Source organism: Pseudophryne corroboree, chromosome 5 (assembly GCF_028390025.1).
Source record: "Pseudophryne corroboree isolate aPseCor3 chromosome 5, aPseCor3.hap2, whole genome shotgun sequence".
Classification (NCBI taxonomy): Eukaryota; Metazoa; Chordata; class Amphibia; order Anura; family Myobatrachidae; genus Pseudophryne; species Pseudophryne corroboree.
This window is the reverse complement of record NC_086448.1, coordinates 8,819,157-8,837,534: the sequence shown is the minus strand read 5'-3', so window position 1 is coordinate 8,837,534 and position 18,378 is coordinate 8,819,157. Positions and strand designations below refer to the sequence as shown.

Here is an 18,378-nt window from a genome sequence, read left to right as displayed (position 1 = left end):
TGAGATGGATGCAGGGTAGGAGTGGGTGATATGGCTAGTGACAGGCAGTAATAGATGGGGTGAGATGGATGCAGGGTTGGAGTGGGTGCTATGGCTAGTGACAGGCAGTAATAGATGGGGTGAGATGGATGCAGGGTTGGAGTGGGTGCTATGGCTAGTGACAGGCAGTAATAGATGGGGTGAGATGGATGCAGGGTTGGAGTGGGTGCTATGGCTAGTGACAGGCAGTTATAAATGGGGTGAGATGTATGCAGGGTAGGAGTGGGTGCTATGGCTAGTGACAGGCAGTAATAGATGGGGTGAGATGGATGCAGGGTAGGAGTGGGTAATATGGCTAGTGACAGGTAGTAATAGATGGGGTGAGACGGATGCAGGGTAGGAGTGGGAGCTATGGCTAGTGACAGGCAGTTATAAATGGGGTGAGATGTATGCAGGGTAGGAGTGGGTGCTATGGCTAGTGACAGGCAGTAATAGATGGGGTGAGATGGATGCAGGGTAGGAGAGGGAGCTATGGCTAGTAACAGGCAGTAATAGATGGGGTGAGACGGATGCAGGGTAGGAGTGGGTGCTATGGCAAGTGATAGGCAGTAATAGATGGGTTGAGATGGATGCAAGGTAGGAGTGGGTGCTATGGATAGTGACAGGCAGTAATAGATGGGGTGAGATGGATGCAGGGTAGGAGTGGGTGCTATGGCTAGTGACAGGCAGTAATAGATGGGGTGAGATGGATGCAGGGTAGGAGTGGGTGCAATGGCTAGTGACAGGCAGTAATAGATGGGGTGAGATGGATGCAGGGTAGGAGTGGGTGCTATGGATAGTGACAGGCAGTAATAGATGGGGTGAGATGGATGCAGGGTTGGAGTGGGTGCTATGGCTATTGACAGGCAGTAATAGATGGGTTGAGATGGATTCAAGGTAGGAGTGGGTGCTATGGCTAGTTACAGTCAGTAATAGATGGGGTGAGACGGATGCAGGGTGGAGTGGGTGCAATGGCTAGTGACAGGCAGTCAATAGATGGGGTGAGATGGATGCAGGGTAGGAGTGGGTGATATGGCTAGTGACAGGCAGTAATAGATGGGGTGAGATGGATGCAGGGTTGGAGTGGGTGCTATGGCTAGTGACAGGCAGTAATAGATGGGGTGAGATGGATGCAGGGTTGGAGTGGGTGCTATGGCTAGTGACAGGCAGTAATAGATGGGGTGAGATGGATGCAGGGTTGGAGTGGGTGCTATGGCTAGTGACAGGCAGTTATAAATGGGGTGAGATGTATGCAGGGTAGGAGTGGGTGCTATGGCTAGTGACAGGCAGTAATAGATGGGGTGAGATGGATGCAGGGTAGGAGTGGGTAATATGGCTAGTGACAGGTAGTAATAGATGGGGTGAGACGGATGCAGGGTAGGAGTGGGAGCTATGGCTAGTGACAGGCAGTTATAAATGGGGTGAGATGTATGCAGGGTAGGAGTGGGTGCTATGGCTAGTGACAGGCAGTAATAGATGGGGTGAGATGGATGCAGGGTAGGAGAGGGAGCTATGGCTAGTAACAGGCAGTAATAGATGGGGTGAGACGGATGCAGGGTAGGAGTGGGTGCTATGGCAAGTGATAGGCAGTAATAGATGGGTTGAGATGGATGCAAGGTAGGAGTGGGTGCTATGGATAGTGACAGGCAGTAATAGATGGGGTGAGATGGATGCAGGGTAGGAGTGGGTGCTATGGCTAGTGACAGGCAGTAATAGATGGGGTGAGATGGATGCAGGGTAGGAGTGGGTGCAATGGCTAGTGACAGGCAGTAATAGATGGGGTGAGATGGATGCAGGGTAGGAGTGGGTGCTATGGATAGTGACAGGCAGTAATAGATGGGGTGAGATGGATGCAGGGTTGGAGTGGGTGCTATGGCTAGTGACAGGCAGTAATAGATGGGGTGAGATGGATGCAGGGTTGGAGTGGGTGCTCTGGTTAGTGACAGGCAGTAATAGATGAGGTGAGATGGATGCAGGGTAGGAATGGGTGCTATGGCTAGTGACAGGCAGTAATAGATGGGGTAAGATTATGCAGGGTAGGAGTGGGTGCTATGGTTAGTGACAGGCAGTAATAGATGTGGTGAGATGGAAGCAGGATAGGAGTTGGTGCTATGGCTAGTGACAGGCAGTAATAGATGGGGTGAGATGGATGCAGGGTTGGAGTGGGTGCTATGGCTAGTGACAGGCAGTAATAGATGGGGTGAGATGGATGCAGGGTTGGAGTGGGTGCTATGGCTAGTGACAGGCAGTAATAGATGGGGTGATATGGATGCAGGGTAGAAGTGGGTGCTATGGCTAGTGACAGGCAGTAATAGATGGCGTGAGATGGATGCAGGGTAGGAGAGGGTGCTATGGCTAGTGACAGGCAGTTATAAATGGGGTGAGATGTATGCAGGGTAGGAGTGGGTGCTATCGCTAGTGACAGGCAGTAATAGATGGGGTGAGATGGATGCAGGGTAGGAGTGGGTAATATGGCTAGTGACAGGTAGTAATAGATGGGGTGAGACGGATGCAGGGTAGGAGTGGGTGCTATGGCTAGTGACAGGCAGTAATAGATGGGGTGAGATGGATGCAGGGTAAGAGTGGGTGCTATGGCTAGTGATAGGCAGTAATAGATGGGTTGAGATGGATGCAAGGTAGGAGTGGGTGCTATGGATAGTGACAGGCAGTAATAGATGGGGTGAGATGGATGCAGGGTAGGAGTGGGTGCTATGGCTAGTGACAGGCAGTAATAGATGGGGTGAGATGGATGCAGGGTAGGAGTGGGTGCTATGGCTAGTGACAGGCAGTAATAGATGGGGTGAGATGGATGCAGGGTAGGAGTGGGTGCTATGGCCAGTGACAGGCAGTAATAGATGGGGTGAGATGGATGCAGGGTAGGAGTGGGTGCTATGGATAGTGACAGGCAGTAATAGATGGGGTGAGATGGATGCAGGGTTGGAGTGGGTGCTATGGCTAGTGACAGGCAGTAATAGATGGGGTGAGATGGATGCAGGGTTGGAGTGGGTGCTCTGGTTAGTGACAGGCAGTAATAGATGAGGTGAGATGGATGCAGGGTAGGAATGGGTGCTATGGCTAGTGACAGGCAGTAATAGATGGGGTAAGATTGATGCAGTGTAGGAGTGGGTGCTATGGTTAGTGACAGGCAGTAAAAGATGTGGTGAGATGGAAGCAGGATAGGAGTGGGTGCTATGGCTAGTGACAGGCAGTAATAGATGGGGTGAGATGGATGCAGGGTTGGAGTGGGTGCTATGGCTAGTGACAGGCAGTAATAGATGGGGTGTGACGGATGCAGGGTTGGAGTGGGTGCTATGGCTAGTGACAGGCAGTAATAGATGGGGTGAGATGGATGCAGGGTTGGAGTGGGTGCAAGGGCTAGTGACAGGCAGTAATAGATGTGGTGAGATGGAAGCAGGGTAGGAGTGGGTGCTATGGCTAGTGACAGGCAGTAATAGATGGGGTGAGATGGATGCAGGGTTGGAGTGGGTGCTATGGCTAGTGACAGGCAGTAATAGATGGGGTGTGACGGATGCAGGGTAGGAGTGGGTGCTATGGCTAGTGACAGGCAGTTATAGATGTGGTGAGATGGAAGAAGGGTAGGAGTGGGTGCTATGGCTAGTGACAGGCAGTAATAGATGGGGTGAGATGGATGCAGGGTTGGAGTGGGTGCTATGGCTAGTGACAGGCAGTAATAGATGTGGTGAGATGGAAGCAGGATAGGAGTGGGTGCTATGGCTAGTGACAGGCAGTAATAGATGGGGTGAGATGGATGCAGGGTGGGAGTGGGTGCTATGGCTAGTGACAGGCAGTAATAGATGTGGTGAGATGGAAGCAGGATAGGAGTGGGTGCTATGGCTAGTGACAGGCAGTAATAGTTGGGGTGTATGGATGCAGGGTTGGAGTGGGTGCTATGGCTAGTGACAGGCAGTAATAGATGGGGTGTGACGGATGCAGGGTTGGAGTGGGTGCTAAGGCTAGTGACAGGCAGTAATAGATGGGTGAGATGGATGCAGGGTTGGAGTGGGTGCTATGGCTAGTGACAGGCAGTAATAGATGGGGTGAGATGGATGCAAGGTAGGAGTGTGTGCTATGACTAGTGACAGGCAGTAATAGATGGGGTGAGATGGATGCAGGGTAGAAGTGGGTGCTATGACTAGTGACAGGCAGTAATAGATGGAGTGAAATGGATGCAGGGTCGGAATGGGTGCTATGGCTAGTGACAGGCAGTAATAGATGGGGTGAGATGGATGTAGGGTAGGAGTGGGTGCTATGGCTAGTGACAGGCAGTAATAGATGAGGTGAGATGGATGCAGGGTAGGAGCGGGTGCTATGGCTAGTGACAGGCAGTAATAGATGGGGTGAGACGGATGCAGGGTTGGAGCGGGTGATATGGCTAGTGACAGGCAGTAATAGATGGGGTGAGATGGATGCAGGGTAGGAGTGGGTGCTATGGCTAGTGACAGGCAGTAATAGATGAGGTGAGATGGATGCAGGGTTGGAGTGGGTGCTATGGCTAGTGACAGGCAGTAATAGATGGGGTGAGATGGATGCAGGGTAGGAGTGGGTGCTATGGCTAGTGACAGGCAGTAATAGATGTGGTGAGATGGATGCAGAGTCAGAGTGGGTGCTATGACTAGTGACAGGCAGTAATAGATGGGGTGAGATGGATGCAGGGTTGGAGTGGGTGCTATGGCTAGTGACAGGCAGTAATAGATGGGGTGAGATGGATGCAGGATAGGAGTGGGTGCTATGGCTAGTGACAGGCAGTAATAGATGGGGTGAGATGGATGCAGTGTCAGAGTGGGTGCTATGGCTAGTGACAGTCAGTAATAGATGGGGATAGATGGATGCATGGTAGGAGTGGGTGCTATGGCTAGTGACATGCAGTAATAGATGGGGTGAGATGGATGCAGGGTCGGAGTTGGTGCTATGGCTAATGACAGGCAGTAATAGATGGAGTGAGATGGATGCAGGGTCGGAGTTGGTGCTATGGCTAGTGACAGGCAGTAACAGATGGGGTGATATGGATGCAGGGTTGGAGTGGGTGCTATTGTAATATAATTTCTGGTTTTTTTTTATTGGAAAAAGGTAGGTCACGTAATTACTAGTGTGATTTCCCTGTAATCTTCTATTACCTAAGAAGCTATGAACTTTCTCTTGTTTTCCCTTCCGGTCCTAGTCCAATGTATCGCAAGAATTTCCCACTGGTCAGTGATGAATGATGATTTCAAACAATGTATTTAATGAGGTTGGTTCTTTACAACAGAAGAATTTAAGACACTTGTAAAGATATGATTATTTAACTCTAACAACACAACCAATAGTGTCAACAACAGTGTAACCCATTTTAACAATATTTATTATACTGGAACCCTTGTTGCTGGTAGTAATGACTCTCTCCTATATCAGGTCCCCTAAATGTAAAATAGATTAGTTAAATCCTTACAACATTTATTATACAATAAGTTTTGAGTGAATCAACATGTAATTTACCTTCTCTATCAGCTAAATAAAGTCCGACCCTTTATACTTCCTCTACAAAAACAAGTAGACCAGTATGACTGCTGCCAACTGTTTAGATAGCTACATTATCCCCAATATAATGTCCCGATTGGTTGGAGTACTCTATCTTTCGTTGGTGCACATTTAGATAGTTCTTTAATAATGCCCCTCCAATAAGTCTGAGTCACTGGGGAATAGGTTATGTCTCGGAGGGGTGGACAAATAAAGCTACTGAGTGAGCCGCAATAAAGCCGATATAGTTCCTAGCGAGACTAGACTGAACTGGTGGGGTCTAATTCCGAATCCCTATCTTCATGTAGAGTTCGTAAAGTTAGCTGGACGACTCGTCTATGATAATGTAGGCTTTCTTTTGTAATCCTGCTCTGGCTCTATCGGTACTCTGCTGAAGCCACAAACAACTACGTAAGGCGTCACTTCCTAGCGGACTATGGTGTCAGTGATAACCTCAAGACAGGTAACAATAGCCAATGACTTCTCAGCTGGGGATGACCACTATTAGATTGTTACTGAAGAATAATCCTAGCGACTGCTGGGACGAATACACAGAGGTTGAGAACGCTGTAGCGGATACTCTGTTATTCTAAACTCCTTTGTAGGACCTTTCCTCCTGACTCATAGTATATAGTATATATATATATATATATATATGCCTGGAGCAGTATAAGTTCCAGTGGTGACTACTGTCATATAGCACTCATCATTCTTCCGGAAAGTTCTCTAGGATAGGAGTTATACACGTAGGTCTAGATCTCTTAGTTTGGGTAGGAGTTTAGGGGTCCGATATTTACTGGGCTAGATTAACGCTGCGGAACATCTATAACATATATATTTATATATATATATATATATATATAGAGCCACGGTCTTCATAATGTCTCTCCTAATATCTAGCCAGAGTGATGGCGTAGAAACATCTGATATTGGGGAACTGAGTGGCTGATGAGAATGCTGGGAGAGTTCGGGTTAAATACCTTAATAGGGATCCCGCTGCTGCTCCTGCACCGCCTGTTCGGGTAACAGGGCTGCCCACAGCTGTTCCCTCTGGCCGGCTCTGGCCGTCAGCAGCTGCTCCGACTTCCAGCCCGCCCCCGCACCTCCTCCAGGCGTGTCCGCAGGCCGTCAGCCGCACCTCCGCTATTCTTCCCGGCTGTCAGTCAGCTGCCGCTCCGCCTTCCAGCCCGCCTCCGTACCTCCTCCAGGCGTGTCCGCAGGCTGTCAGCCGCACCTCCGCTCTTCTTCCCGGCTGTCAGTCAGCTGCCGCTCCGCCTTCCAGCCCGCCTCCGTACCTCCTCCCGGCGTGTCTGCAAGCCGTCAGCAGTCCTTCCGCTCTACACCGCTGCCTGGCTCACCGCTCGGTTAGTTGTCTTCTGCCGGGGTCAGATTCTCTCTCCTCTGGGCTGCTTGTCGGGTGATGCGGAGAATTTCACTCTCTGTACCGCACTGAGGATTCAGCGACCGGAGCCACACAGTCCCGCTTCTCCTTGACCTCTCGAGGTAAGTGCGCAGCTCCTTTTTCTTAACGGCTGTCTGAAGGCACGAGACTCGGTGTAGCCGGCTCGTGGATTTGATCCAACAGTCTTTTAACCACGCGCTGGCCCCCTGCACCTGTCCAACTACTGCCAGCAGTGTGCACTATATGTGGCCACAGGCACCCATTTTTCCACTGTCACCAATGTATACAGTATATACTGAACACAGCATCCGGGTTATTATATGTACATACCAATATATATATATATACAATTATTATTTCACAAAGAGTCAAATAACCATACGTATGGAATCCACAGCCAGGTGGAATGCGGTGGGGGTGTCACACTATGGCTAATGACAGGCAGTAATAGATGGAGTGAGATGGATGCAGGGTAGGAGTGGGTGCTATGGCTAGTGACAGGCAGTAATAGATGGGGTGAGGTGGATGCAGGGTTGGAGTGGGTGTATGGCTAGTGTCAGGCAGTGATAGATGGGGTGAGATGGATGCAGGGTTGGAGTGGGTGCTATGGCTAGTGACAGGCAGTAATAGATGGGGTGAGGTGGATGCAGGGTTGGAGTGGGTGTATGGCTAGTGTCAGGCAGTAATAGATGGGGTGAGGTGGATGCAGGGTTGGAGTGGGTGTATGGCTAGTGACAGGCAGTAATAGATGTGGTGAGATGGATGCAGGGTAGGAGTGGGTGCTATGGCTAGTGACAGGCAGTAATAGATGGGGTGAGATGGATACAGGGTTAGAGTGGGTGATATGGCTAGTGACAGGCAGTAATAGATGGGGTGAGATGGATACAGGGTTAGAGTGGGTGATATGGCTAGTGACAGGCAGTAATAGATGGGGTGAGATGGATGCAGGGTTGGAGTGGGTGCTATGGCTAGTGACAGGCAGTAATAGATGTGGTGAGATGGATGCAGGGTAGGAGTGGGTGCTATGGCTAGTGACATGCAGTAATAGATGGGGTGAGATGGTTGCAGGGTAGGAGTGGGTGCTATGGCTAGTGACAGGCAGTAATAGATGTGGTGAGATGGATGCAGGGTAGGAGTGGGTGCTATGGCTAGTGACAGGCAGTAATAGATGAGGTGAGATGGATGCAGGGTAGGAGTGGGTGCTATGGCTAGTGACAGGCAGTAATAGATGTGGTGAGATGGATGCAGGGTAGGAGTGGGTGCTATGGCTAGTGACAGGCAGTAATAGATGAGGTGAGATGGATGCAGGGTTGGAGTGGGTGCTATGGCTAGTGACAGGCAGTAATAGATGTGGTGAGATGGATGCAGGGTAGGAGTGGGTGCAATGGCTAGTGACAGGCAGTAATAGATGAGGTGAGATGGATGCAGGGTTGGAGTGGGTGCTATGACTAGTGACAGGCAGTAATAGATGAGGTGAGATGGATGCAGGGTAGGAGTGGGTGCTATGGCTAGTGACATGCAGTAATAGATGGGGTGAGATGGTTGCAGGGTAGGAGTGGGTGCTATGGCTAGTGACAGGCAGTAATAGATGGGGTGAGATGGATGCAGGGTCAGAGTGGGTGATATGGCTAGTGACAGGCAGTATTAGATGTGGTGAGATGGATGCAGGGTAGGAGTGGGTGCTATGGCTAATGACAGGCAGTAATAGATGGAGTGAGATGGATGCAGGGTCGGAGTTGGTGCTATGGCTAATGACAGGCAGTAATAGATGGAGTGAGATGGATGCAGGGTCGGAGTTGGTGCTATGGCTAGTGACAGGCAGTAACAGATGGGGTGATATGGATGCAGGGTAGGAGTGGATGCTATGGCTAATGACAGGCAGTAATAGATGTAGTGAGATGGAAGCAGGGTAGGAGTGGGTGCTATGGCTAGTGACAGGCAGTAATAGATGGGGTAAGATGGATGCAGGGTTGGAGTGGGTGCTATGGCTAGTGACAGGCAGTAATAGATGGGGTGAGATGGATGCAGGGTAGGAGTGGGTGCTATGGCTAGTGACAGGCAGTAATAGATGGGGTGAGATGGATGCAGGGTAGGAGTTGGTGCGATGGCTAGTGACAGGCAGTAATAGATGGGGAGAGATGGTTGCAAGGTAGGAGTGGGTGCTATGGGTAGTGACAGGCAGTAATAGATGGGGTGAGATGGATGCAGGGTTGGAGTGGGTGCTATGGCTAGTGACAGGCAGTAATAGATAGGGTGAGATGGATGCAGGGTTGGAATGGGTACTATGTCTAGTGACAGGCAGTAATAGACGGGGTGAGATGGATGCAGGGTTGGAGTGGGTGCTATGTCTAGTGACAGGCAGTAATAGACGGGGTGAGATGGATGCAGGGTAGGAGTGGGTGCTATGGCTAGTGACAGGCAGTAATAGATAGGGTGAGATGGATGCAGGGTTGGAATGGGTACTATGTCTAGTGACAGGCAGTAATAGATGGGGTGAGATGGATGCAGAGTTGGAGTTGGTGCTATGGCTAGTGACAGGCAGTAATAGATAGGGTGAGATGGATGCAGGGTAGGAGTGGGTTCTATGGCTAGTGACAGGCAGTAATAGATGGGGTGAGATGGATGCAGGGTAGGAGTGGGTTCTATGGCTAGTGACAGGCAGTAATAGATGGGGTGAGATGGATGCAGGGTATGAGTTGGTGCTATGGCTAGTGAAAGGCAGAAATAGATGTGGTGAGATGGATGCAGGGTAGGAGTGGGTGCTATGGCTAGTGACAGGCAGTAATAGATAGGGTGAGATGGATGCAGGGTAGGAGTGGGTGCTATGGCTAGTGACAGGTAGTAATAGATGGGGTAAGATGGATGCAGGGTTGGAGTGGGCGCTATGTCTAGTGACAGGCAGTATTATATGGGGTGAGATGGATGCAGAGTTGGAGTGGGTGCTATGTCTAGTGACAGGCAGTAATAGATGGGGTGAGATGGATGCAGGGTTAGAGTTGGTGCTATGGCTAGTGACAGGCAGTAATAGATGGGGTGAGATGGATGCAGGGTAGGAGTGGGTGCTATGGCTAGTGACAGGCAGTAATAGATGGGGTGAGATAGATGCAGGTTAGGAGTGGGTGCTATGTCTAGTGACAGGCAGTAATAGATGGGGTGAGATGGATGCAGGGTTGGAGTTGGTGCTATGGCTAGTGACAGGCAGTAATAGATGGGGTGAGATGGATGCAGGGTAGGAGTGGGTGCTATGACTAGTGACAGGCAGTAATAGATGGGGTGAGATGGATGCAGGGTAGAAGTGGGTGCTATGGCTAGTGACAGGCAGTAATAGATGGGGTGAGATGGATGCAGGGTTGGAGTGGGTGCTATGGCTAGTGACAGGCAGTAATAGATGGGGTGAGATGGATGCAGGGTTGGAGTGGGTGCTATGGCTAGTGACAGGCAGTAATAGATGTGGTGAGATGGAAGCAGGGTAGGAGTGGGTGCTATGGCTAGTGACAGGCAGTAATAGATGGGGTGAGATGGATGCAGGGTCGGAGTAGGTGCTATGGCTAGTGACAGGCAGTAATAGATGGAGTGAGATGGATGCAGTGTCGGGGTTGGTGCTATAGCTAGTGACAGGCAGTAATAGATGGGGTGATATGGATGCAGGTTTGGAGTGGGTGCTATGACTAGTGACAGGCAGTAATAGATGGGGTGAGATGGATGCAGGGTTGGAGTGGGTGCTATGTCTAGTGACAGGCAGTAATAGATGGGGTGAGATGGATGCAGGGTTGGAGTAGGTGCTATGGCTAGTGACAGGCAGTAATAGATGGGGTGAGATGGATGCAGGGTCAGAGCGGGTGCTATGGCTAGTGACAGGCAGTAATAGATGGGGTGAGATGGATGCAGGGTCGGAGTGGGTGCTATGGCTAGTGACAGGCAGTAATAGATGTGGTGAGATGGATGCAGGGTAGGAGTGGGTGCTATGGCTAGTGACAGGCAGTAATAGATGGGGTGATATGGTTGCAGGGTTGGAGTGGGTGCTATGTCCAGTGACAGGCAGTAATAGATGGGGTGAGATGGATGCAGGGTAGGAGTAGGTGCTATGGCTAGTGACAGGCAGTAATAGATGGGGTGAGATGGATGCAGGGTTGGAGTAGGTGCTATGGCTAGTGACAGGCAGTAATAGATGGAGTGAGATAAATGCAGGGTCGGGGTTGGTGCTATGGCTAGTGACAGGCAGTAATAGATGGGGTGATATGGATGCAGGGTTGGAGTGGGTGCTATGACTAGTGACAGGCAGTAATAGATGGGGTGAGATGGATGCAGGGTTGGAGTGGGTGCTATGTCTAGTGACAGGCAGTAATAGATGGGGTGAGATGGATGCAGGGTTGGAGTAGGTGCTATGGCTAGTGACAGGCAGTAATAGATGGGGTGAGATGGATGCTGGGTAGTAGTGGGTGCTATGTCTAGTGACAGGCAGTAATAGATGGGGTGAGATGGATGCAGGGTAGGAGTGGGTGCTATGGCTAGTGACAGGCAGTAATAGATGGGGTGAGATGGATGCAGGGTAGGAGTGGGTGCTATGGCTAGTGACAGGCAGTAATAGATCAGGTGAGATGGATGCAGGGTAGGAGTGGGTGCTATGGCTAGTGACAGGCAGTAATAGATGGGGTGAGATGGATTCAGGGTAGGAGTGGGTGCTATGGCTAGTGACAGACAGTAATAGATGTGGTGAGATGGAAGCAGGGTAGGAGTGGGTGCTATGGCTAGTGACAGGCAGTAATAAATGGGGTAAGATGGATGCAGGGTTGGAGTGGGTGCTATGGCTAGTGACAGGCAGTAATAGATGGGGTGAGATGGATGCAGGGTAGGAGTGGGTGCTATGGCTAGTGACAGGTAGTAATAGATGTAGTGAGATGGAAGCAGGGTAGGAGTGGGTGCTATGGCTAGTGACAGGCAGTAATAGATGGGGTGAAATGGATGCAGGGTTGGAGTGGGTGCGATGGGGTGAGATGGATGCAGGGTTGGAGTTGGTGCTATGGCTAGTGACAGGCAGTAATAGATGGGGTGAGATGGATGCAGGGTAGAAGTGGGTGCTATGGCTAGAGACAGGCAGTAATAGATGGGGTGAGATGGATGCAGAGTAGGAGTGGGTGCTATGGCTAGTGACAGGCAGTAATAGATGGGGTGAGATAGATACAGGGTAGGAAAGGGTGCTATGGCTAGTGACATGCAGTAATAGATGGGGTGAGATGGATGCAGGGTAGGAGTGGGTGCTATGGATAGTGACAGGCAGTAAAAGATGGGGTGAGATGGATGCAGGGTCGGAGTGGGTGCTGTGGCTAGTGACAGGCAGTAATAGATGGGTTGAGATGGATGCAAGGTTGGAGTGGGTGCTATGGCTAGTGACAGGCAGTAATAGATGGGTTGAGATGGATGCAAGGTTGGAGTGGGTGCTATGGCTAGTGACAGGCAGTAATAGATGGGGTGAGATGGATGCAGGGTTGGAGTGGGTGCTATGGCTAGTGACAGGCAGTCATAGATGGGGTTAGATGGATGCAGGGTAGGAGTGGGTGCTATGGCTAGTGACAGGTAGTAATAGATGAGGTGAGATGGATGCAGGGTAGGAGTGGGTGCTATGGCTAGTGACAGGCAGTAATAGATGGGGTGAGATGGATGCAGTATTGGAGTGGGTGATAATGCTAGTGACATGCAGTAATATATGGGGTGAGATGGATGCAGGGTAGGAGTGGGTGATATGGCTAGTGACAGGCAGTAATAGATGGGGCAAGATGGATGCAGGGTAGGAGTGGGTGCTATGGCTAGTGACAGGCAGTAATAGATGGGGCAAGATGGATGCAGGGTAGGAGTGGGTGCTATGGCTAGTGACAGGCAGTAATAGATGGGGTGAGATGGATGCAGGGTTGGAGTGGGTGCTATGGCTAGTGACAGGCAGTAATAGATGAGGTGATATGGATACAGGGATGGAGTGGGTGCTATGGCTAGTGACAGGCAGTAATAGATGGGGTGAGATGGATGCAGGGTTGGAGTGGGTGCTATGGCTAGTGACAGGTAGTAATAGATGGGGTGAGATGGATGCAGGGTCAGAGTGGGTGCTATGGTTAGTGACAGGCAGTAATAGATGGGGTGAGATAGATGCAGGGTAGGAGTGGGTGCTATAGGTAGTGACAGGCAGTAATAGATGGGTGAGATGGATGCAGTGTTGGAGTGGGTGTTATGGCTAGTGACAGGCAGTAATAGATGGGGTGAGATGGATGCAGGGTAGGAGTGGGTGCTATGGCTAGTGACAGGCAGTAATAGATGGGGTGAGATAGATGCAGGGTAGGAGTGGGTGCTATGGCTAGTGACAGGCAGGAATAGATGGGGTGAGATAGATGCAGGGTAGGAGTGGGTGCTATGGCTAGTGACAGGTAGTAATAGATGGGGTGAGATGGATGCAGGGTAGGAGTGGGTGCTATAGGTAGTGACAGGCAGTAATAGATGGGTGAGATGGATGCAGTGTTGGAGTGGGTGTTCTGGCTAGTGATAGGCAGTAATAGATGGGGTGAGATGGATGCAGGGTAGGAGTGGGTGCTATAGGTAGTGACAGGCAGTAATAGATGGGGTGAGATGGATGCAGGGTAGGAGTGGGTGATATGGCTAGTGACAGGCAGTTATAGATGTGGTGAGATGGATGCAGGGTAGAAGAGGGTGCTATGGATAGTGACAGGCAGTAATAGATGGGGTGAGATGTATGCAGGGTAGGAGTGGGTGCTATGGCTAGTGACAGGCAGTAATAGATGAGGTGAGATGGATGCAGGGTTGGAGTGAGTGCTATGGCTAGTGACAGGCAGTAATAGATGGCGTGAGATGGATGCAGGGTAGGAGTGGGTGCTATGGCTAGTGACAGGCAGTAATAGATGGGGTGAGATGGATGCAGGGTAGGAGTGGGTGATATGGCTAGTGACAGGCAGTAATAGATGGGGTGAGACTGATGCAGGGTAGGAGTGGGTGCTATGGCTAGTGACAGGCAGTAATAGATGGGGTGAGATGGATGCAGTGTTGGAGTGGGTGCTATGGCTAGTGACAGGCAGTAATAGATGGGGTGAGATGGATGCAGGGTTGGAGTGTGTGCTATGGCTAGTGACAGGCAGTAATAGATGGGGTGACATAGATGCAGGGTTGGAGTGGGTGCTATGGCTAGTGACAGGCAGTAATAGATGGGGTGAGATGGATGCAGGGTTGGAGTGGGTGCTATGACAAGTGACAGGCAGTAATAGATGGGGTGAGATGGATGCAGGGTAGGAGTGGGTGCTATGGCTAGTGACAGGCAGTAATAGATGGGGTGAGATGGATGCAGGGTTGGAGTGGGTGCTATGACAAGTGACAGGCAGTAATAGATGGGGTAAGATGGATGCAGGGTAGGAGTGGGTGCTATGGCTAGTGACAGGCAGTAATAGATGGGGTGAGATGGATGCAGGGTCAGAGTGGGTGCTATGTCTAGTGACAGGCAGTAATAGATGGGGTGAGATGGATGCAGGGTAGGAGTGGGTGCTATGGCTAGTGACAGGCAGTAATAGATGGGGTGAGATGGATGCAGGGTAGGAGTGGGTGCTATGGCTAGTGACAGGCAGTAATAGATGGGGTGAGATGGATGCAGGGTCAGAGTGGGCGCTATGGCTAGTGACAGGCAGTAATAGATGGGGTGAGATGGATGCAGGGTCAGAGTGGGCGCTATGGCTAGTGACAGGCAGTAATAGATGGGGTGAGATGGATGCAGGGTCAGAGTGGGTGCTATGGCTATTGACAGGCAGTAATAGATGGGGTGAGATGGATGCAGGGTAGGAGTGGGTGCTATGGCTAGTGACAGGTAGTAATAGATGTAGTGAGATGGAAGCAGGGTAGGAGTGGGTGCTATGGCTAGTGACAGGCAGTAATAGATGGGGTGAAATGGATGCAGGGTTGGAGTGGGTGCGATGGGGTGAGATGGATGCAGGGTTGGAGTTGGTGCTATGGCTAGTGACAGGCAGTAATAGATGGGGTGAGATGGATGCAGGGTTGGAGTGGTGCTATGGCTAGTGACAGGCAGTAATAGATGGGGTGAGATGGATGCAGGGTAGAAGTGGGTGCTATGGCTAGAGACAGGCAGTAATAGATGGGGTGAGATGGATGCAGAGTAGGAGTGGGTGCTATGGCTAGTGACAGGCAGTAATAGATGGGGTGAGATAGATACAGGGTAGGAAAGGGTGCTATGGCTAGTAGTGACATGCAGTAATAGATGGGGTGAGAAGGATGCAGGGTAGGAGTGGGTGCTATGGATAGTGACAGGCAGTAAAAGATGGGGTGAGATGGATGCAGGGTCGGAGTGGGTGCTGTGGCTAGTGACAGGCAGTAATAGATGGGTTGAGATGGATGCAAGGTTGGAGTGGGTGCTATGGCTAGTGACAGGCAGTAATAGATGGGTTGAGATGGATGCAAGGTTGGAGTGGGTGCTATGGCTAGTGACAGGCAGTAATAGATGGGGTGAGATGGATGCAGGGTTGGAGTGGGTGCTATGGCTAGTGACAGGCAGTAAAAGATGGGTGAGATGGATGCAGGGTAGGAGTGGGTGCTATGGCTAGTGACAGGCAGTGATAGATGAGGTGAGATGGATGCAGGGTAGGAGTGGGTGATAATGCTAGTGACATGCAGTAATATATGGGGTGAGATGGATGCAGGGTAGGAGTGGGTGATATGGCTAGTGACATGCAGTAATATATGTAGTGAGATGGATGCTGGGTAGGAGTGGGTGCTATGGCTAGTGACAGGCAGTAATAGATGGGGCAAGATGGATGCAGGGTAGGAGTGGGTGCTATGGCTAGTGACAGGCAGTAATAGATGGGGTGAGATGGATGCAGGGTTGGAGTGGGTGCTATGGCTAGTGACAGGCAGTAATAGATGAGGTGATATGGATAAAGGGATGGAGTGGGTGCTATGGCTAGTGACAGGCAGTAATAGATGGGGTGAGATGGATGCAGGGTTGGAGTGGGTGCTATGGCTAGTTACAGGCAGTAATAGATGGGGTGAGATGGATGCAGGGTTGCAGTGGGTGCTATGGCTAGTGACAGGCAGTAATAGATGGGGTGAGAAGGATGCAGGATAGGAGTGGGTGCTATGGCTAGTTACAGGCAGTAATAGACGGGGTGAGATGGATGCAGGGTAGGAGTGGGTGATATGGCTAGTGACAGGTAGTAATAGATGGGGTGAGATGGATGCAGGGTCAGAGTGGGTGCTATGGCTAGTGACAGGCAGTAATAGATGGGGTGAGATAGATGCAGGGTAGGAGTGGGTGCTATAGGTAGTGACAGGCAGTAATAGATGGGTGAGATGGATGCAGTGTTGGAGTGGGTGTTATGGCTAGTGACAGGCAGTAATAGATGGGGTGAGATGGATGCAGGGTAGGAGTGGGTGCTATGGCTAGTGACAGGCAGTAATAGATGGGGTGAGATAGATGCAGGGTAGGAGTGGGTGCTATGGCTAGTGACAGGCAGGAATAGATGGGGTGAGATAGATGCAGGGTAGGAGTGGGTGCTATGGCTAGTGACAGGTAGTAATAGATGGGGTGAGATGGATGCAGGGTAGGAGTGGGTGCTATAGGTAGTGACAGGCAGTAATAGATGGGTGAGATGGATGCAGTGTTGGAGTGGGTGTTATGGCTAGTGATAGGCAGTAATAGATGGGGTGAGATGGATGCAGGGTAGGAGTGGGTGATATGGCTAGTGACAGGCAGTTATAGATGTGGTGAGATGGATGCAGGGTAGAAGAGGGTGCTATGGATAGTGACAGGCAGTAATAGATGGGGTGAGATGGATGCAGGGTAGGAGTGGGTGCTATGGCTTGTGACAGGCAGTAATAGATGGGGTGAGATGGATGCAGGGTAGGAGTGGGTGCTATGGCTAGTGACAGGCAGTAATAGATAGGGTGAGATGGATGCAGGGTTGGAATGGGTACTATGTCTAGTGACAGGCAGTAATAGATGGGGTGAGATGGATGCAGGGTTGGAGTAGGTGCTATGGCTAGTGACAGGCAGTAATAGATGGGGTGAGATAGATGCAGGGTTGTAGTGGGTGCTATGTCTAGTGACAGGCAGTATTATATGGGGTGAGATGGATGCAGAGTTGGAGTGGGTGCTATGTCTAGTGACAGGCAGTAATAGATGGGGTGAGATGGATGCAGGGTTGGAGTTGGTGCTATGGCTAGTGACAGGCAGTAATAGATGGGGTGAGATGGATGCAGGGTAGGAGTGGGTTCTATGGCTAGTGACAGGCAGTAATAGATGGGGTGAGATGGATGCAGGGTTGGAGTTGGTGCTATGGCTAGTGACAGGCAGTAATAGATGGGGTGAGATGGATGCAGGGTAGGAGTGGGTGCTATGGCTAGTGACAGGCAGTAATAGATGGCGTGAGATGGATGCAGGGTTGTAGTGGGTGCTATGTCTAGTGACAGGCAGTATTATATGGGGTGAGATGGATGCAGAGTTGGAGTTGGTGCTATGTCTAGTGACAGGCAGTAATAGATGGGGTGTGATGGATGCAGGGTTAGAGTTGGTGCTATGGCTAGTTACAGGCAGTAATAGATAGGGTGAGATGGATGCAGGGTAGGAGTGGGTGCTATGGCTAGTGACAGGCAGTAATAGATGTGGTGAGATGGATGCTGGGTAGGAGTGGGTGCTATAGCTAGTGAAAGGCAGAAATAGATGTGGTGAGATGGATGCAGGGTAGGAGTATGTGCTATGGCTAGTGACAGGTAGTAATAGATGGGGTAAGATGGATGCAGGGTTGGAGTGGGTGCTATGTCTAGTGACAGGCAGTAATAGATGGGGTGAGATGGATGCAGGGTAGGAGTGGGTGCTATGGCTAGTGACAGGCAGTAATAGATGGGGTGAGATAGATGCAGGTTAGGAGTGGGTGCTATGTCTAGTGACAGGCAGTAATAGATGGGGTGAGATGGATGCAGGGTTGGAGTTGGTGCTATGGCTAGTGACAGGCAGTAATAGATGGGGTGAGATGGATGCAGGGTAGGAGTGGGTGCTATGACTAGTGACAGGCAGTAATAGATGGGGTGAGATGGATGCAGGGTAGGAGTGGGTGCTATGGCTAGTGACAGGCAGTAATAGATGGGGTGAGATGGATGCAGGGTTGGAGTGGGTGCTATGGCTAGTGACAGGCAGTAATAGATGTGGTGAGATGGAAGCAGGGTAGGAGTGGGTGCTATGGCTAGTGACAGGCAGTAATAGATGGGGTGAGATGGATGCAGGGTCGGAGTAGGTGCTATGGCTAGTGACAGGCAGTAATAGATGGAGTGAGATGGATGCAGGGTCGGGGTTGGTGCTATAGCTAGTGACAGGCAGTAATAGATGGGGTGATATGGATGCAGGTTTGGAGTGGGTGCTATGACTAGTGACAGGCAGTAATAGATGGGGT

At 50.7% G+C, this 18,378-nt stretch overlaps 1 protein-coding gene and 1 long non-coding RNA gene across 3 annotated transcripts in view; one reads left to right on the top strand and one right to left on the bottom strand.

Annotated features, from left to right (window-relative positions):
- Positions 1 to 5,237: 5,237 nt before the first annotated feature.
- Positions 5,238 to 7,354, bottom strand: LOC134927082 (uncharacterized). The gene is made up of 2 exons (XR_010177551.1): positions 6,513 to 7,354; positions 5,238 to 5,432 (listed from the first exon to the last, which is right to left on the bottom strand). It is a non-coding gene; the product is annotated as an uncharacterized LOC134927082 (long non-coding RNA).
- LOC134927080 (cytochrome P450 2B4-like) overlaps positions 6,604 to 18,378 on the top strand; it is a 535,854-nt gene continuing 524,079 nt past the window's right edge. The window contains exon 1 of one of the 2 annotated variants that reach the window (XM_063921078.1): positions 6,604 to 7,035. The gene's annotated coding sequence lies outside the window, so the exon portion shown is untranslated. The remainder of the gene's footprint in view (positions 7,036 to 18,378) is intronic. The other variant, XM_063921080.1, reaches the window with a different exon arrangement.